This window comes from Chaetodon auriga, chromosome 24 (assembly GCF_051107435.1).
Source record: "Chaetodon auriga isolate fChaAug3 chromosome 24, fChaAug3.hap1, whole genome shotgun sequence".
Taxonomy (NCBI): domain Eukaryota; kingdom Metazoa; phylum Chordata; class Actinopteri; order Chaetodontiformes; family Chaetodontidae; genus Chaetodon; species Chaetodon auriga.
The window spans coordinates 5,614,441-5,619,129 of NC_135097.1; positions in this window are offsets into that span (position 1 = coordinate 5,614,441).

Below are 4,689 nucleotides of genomic sequence, written 5' to 3' on the forward strand. Positions count from 1 at the left end.
TACACAACCTCTGCGTTTGCCAAAATATGGTCGGTAATTTGCCACTTTAGATTGGATTAAGATCACAGACGACATCCGCAGTTACTACAAATTACTAGAGCTCTCCAGGCAATACTAGTCCTGAATTGGTTTCTGCCAGGTGTACCTAATAAACTGACAACTGGGTGTAGTTGTGACGTCACAAAAACACACTCGCACATACATGTAGCGTGCTCGAAGGTGAGCGCTGCAGCACGTGACTGTTGAAACAGCCTTCTGGTGTCAAACTTAGCACATACATCATTCAGCAAACTGAAGTTAGAGGAGGTAAAACACATTTCTGAGTGGACTGAAGGTGGGAGTTAAACAGCTTTTCTCAGCTGTACACGCCGCCGCTACCTGTCGTCCATCCGTCACCTTACCCTCCCTCAAACTGATAGGGAAAGGAGTGACAAAGCAGCACACCCGGCCGTTTCCATGACCTCCACACAGCATATGATATGAGCCCACACGCAGTATCCGACATGAGCGTAACATGATGACACACACACAGACACACACACGCTGACAGTATCTCACACGGGCAGCGTCTCTGCTCGTTCCTCTCTCCGTGAGTCAGACATGCTTTGCACAGCGTCGAGACCACAATGCATCACTTCCATTTTAGTTCACGCTCTGGAGGGCTGTGGGCAGCATGTGTGTGCGTGTGTGTGTGTGTGTGTGTGTGTGTGTGTGTGCTTAGAGAGAGAGAGCAGGGGGGCAAAAAGGAAAGGGATAACTCATGTGCATGCGTGTGTGTTCCAATTAATTAGCATTAGCTCTGCGCTGTTGGTTTCCGAGTGGCTGCAGATTGCCACACTAGTGGTTTTTCCCCTCAGTGGACGGAGGAACTGGCCCACAGTGATCTGGCACGTGAAGGATGCTGGAGAGAGGGAGCTGTCCTAACGTGGCAAACACCCAGCAATGAAACGCAGACAGCCACACAACATCTGAAGCAGAGTTTCCCCCCTGAGGGCGTTCAGCAGACTGCAGCTTGAGAAAATGTGACTTAAAAAAAGAAGACACATCACACATCCCGACCTTGGAATCATGGGCGTGGTAGTGGGGGGAAAAGTGGACCTGACTACCCAGGGCCCGAGTAGGGAGAGGGGCCCATGACAATCCTGATTCTTTTTTTTTTTTTTTTTTTGTGATGTTTTTATTTCGAATGAATTGGGCCCTCCAATTAATTGGTGTCATAATTTATTTCAAATATATTTATAACATCAACTGAGAGAATGAACTTTATGTCACAGTCCTCCCAACATATTGGACATTCTGGGGCCCCCCCCTCTTGGACGCGCAAAATGGTTTAGTCCGCCCGACAGCGACCGGCGACAAGTGTAACTTCAGTGAGCCCAGATTGAATGACCTGGGGGTCAGACAGCATGCTGCCCAAAAAGCAAAAATCGGGGTATCAAAAGAAGAAAGAGCGGAAGGCAAAAGAAAAAATGCAGAATGAAGGGAGGCAGCTGTTGACTGCTTTCTTTCCAAAAGGTGAACCGAGTTTGCTTGTTATGCAAAATCCAATTAAAGTTAACGTAGTCCACTACAGACAGCTGCTGCTGATGTTTGTATGCTCATGTGAAGTCTTTAGCTTTGCTAGTTTCCAACCAGGCTGCTTGCAGCTTTTTGCAGCTTTAGATAACGTTAGTTGTCACTTTACATCTCATGTCAGCAAGGCTTTATTTCTTTTTCTGCAAGCTGAAGAACAATTTGACAGTCAACATTTTGTACTATCGCAGGCTCTGTTGATAAAATGACATAGGCCTTTAATGTAAAAAGCAGAAACCAGTCACAGCTTCTTTTTTTCACATTGAACCTTAATATTTTTCTGTTCATTTATACTGTACCATCTCATTACAAAAGTAATGCAGCTTATTTGATTTGATCCTGAGTGTGCAGTTGTCTCCTGTTCTCCTGTTCAAGAATAAATGTTTTTAAATCAAAATTTGCAAGAGTGTCATGGATCAAAACGTTAGTACAGAAACCAGATGTAGCCTAATGTTTTAGGTATTTGAGCAGAAGTAGACCAAATGCATCAATTCAGGTGGTGAATGAAAGAACCACTCATCAATATAATCTGATCTGGCTGTAGCTTAAAACCCTATTTATGCTTTTTTTAAATTTTAAATAAATACCCTCTTTTTGTCTTTTTCTTCTTTTTTTTTTTTTTTTTGCCCACGCGCCTCGTGCACTGGCATGGATAGGGGCCCACTGACATTGAGAGTGTACAGGGCCCAGAATTTGGTGCTACGCCCCTGCTTGGAATGATACGGTTTCTTCTGCCAGTTTGCTCAGAAATGAGATATTCACATTAGACAGGCACACCAAATGTGGCTATCTATATTCCCTCTTGAAAATAGTTTGTGCACAATGAATAATGGAAAAGGTGAAATATCAAAATGTCTCTGATTGCAGACAGAGCTGCACACTGTAATTTTGAGCCTGCAATTTTGTAATTTAGCCCTACAATACGGACAGTCAATAACAGCACTGCTGTAGCCTCCGCCAGGGACGCTGAGCTCTGTACTTCTGAGATCTGTATTTCTGGGTATGCTAATGGCTCTAGGGATGGCAATATCTGTCTGTGTGCTGGTTGTTCTACCACTTTGGTCCAGGCTGAAAAGAGTGGACTTCTGGCTGTAATGCACCAATAATGAATGTGTCCTGTAGATATCAAGTGCTTTCACTCGACATCGCAGTTTCTTGGATCCTCAGCAATACACCCACCAAGAGAGGGGTCAATCGGATAAACATTGTGGAGAAAATCAAAGGACAGACAGACCGTTAGACAGACAGACAGACAGACAGACAGACACTACTTTTATGACCTGCAAAACTCATGACATTCTCATTAGCGTCAGTTGGGATTTCTATTGATTACCAAATGCTAGCAAAATAACTGTGGTAAACATCGTGGTCGTGAGCATGTTTTTGCATGCTGACGTTAGCGTTTAGCTCAAAGCACGGATGTGCCCTAAGCAGAGCAGCTAGCATGGCCGTACACTTATTAATCATAGTCAGTCTTATTCCCTGCAGCGTAAACACGGCTTTGAATCAATATTTCCACCTTTATTCGGGGAAATAAAACAGTACTTCTTTAAAAAACATTTTTTAATCTTTTAGCTGCATCCCATTTTCTGTTTTGTCTTTATACCTCTGGGATTTTCGGGGGATTTTGACTCATGACATCAGCGTTAAAATCCTGGCTGCACCATGGTGCATTCAAAAAAAATCTTATTTGTGGGGTCGATGACCAAAACAAGAGCAGAAAAGGAGGAACGCAGAGCAAAATCTCATTAAGTTATGGGGTAAGACATGAGAACTGTAAACACATTTCGTCAGTCACGCCAGCCATCAGTTTGTAAGTGTCAGTGTAATAAATTTCAAAATGGCAGGATTTCACAACTACACTCATCATCTGCAAGAATGAATCCAGAGAGGCATGAAAATTACGAGGAAGCGAATCTTACTGGGAACAAGACAACAAACCTGATTAAATCAGGGTGTGTGGGGGAATGATTGTGGTCATAAGATGCATGGCAGAGGCCCAGAGAATAATGATCCACTGCCAGACACCAAACAACATCTGGAGCTGGCACAGCACCAACAAACACAGCAATTAGAGAAATGAGGAATGTGCATGAACAGGGACGTTTCAGACTTAATCTGATCAGAAATTAGATTATGTAGCATGAGATTATAGGATGAAAACATAAAGGGCGGATCAAGCTTAAGTCTACAAAGAACTACACGGCCAAAAGTATGTGGACACCAACATATTACACCCATGAAGACGCTGGTCTAACAGCCGTCACTGTTCTGGGGAGGGTTGCACAGCTACAGGAAAAAGAAACACGGCTTCAGCCATTTTTTTCCTCATACATTCACTATGAATAAAGTTTATTCAAAATAACCAAACACAAACATAATGAAGCAGAGCTGAACCTTCCCTTATTAAACCTTAAATTGAATCACAGTATTTCACTCAGCGGTGATGATGCTGCTTCTGGCCCTGTGGGTGAATCTAAAGGCGGCCTGTGGCGCCCTCCAGCGGGCAGCAGCGGGACTACAAATCCTCACCTGTTAGGAGAAGAAGAAGAAGAAGAAAATGATGGATGCAGTAGTCCAGAAATAGCTCACACACGAAAAAACGCACCGTGCGTCAAAGTCCAGTTCCGGTTACATGACGCGTCTAGCAGCTTTTCCATGGTCACAGTGTTAAATCATTGTGATATTTCTAATTTATCAGCCTCAATTTGCATTTTAGGACCTTTAGCTATTTTCTCCCACCTTAACAGGGTGTTGTGTACAAGTATTTTATGTAATGGACAATAAGGATGGTTGCTTGCTTTTTAGTGGCTTTGAATACTTTCTTATATCTTTTTAATGTTTATCTAATATTTTCTGTATTAAACTCTTAAAATTAGAGTTTATAGCTCATTGTGGCTTTAAAATGGCATCTTCGAGGCATGTTTTTAAGTAAATAATCTTCATTATCGTTATTTTGTTCCTCATGGGGTGTTTATACTTCATGGTATCACTGGAATAATTGTTAAGGAGCTGCATGGTGTTATTTTAAACGTTTCCGCAGGATTACTCCACCGGAAACGCCTTCCTTTATTATTTTCCTTATAAACAAAAAGTGCTTTGCCTGACTAAAATATC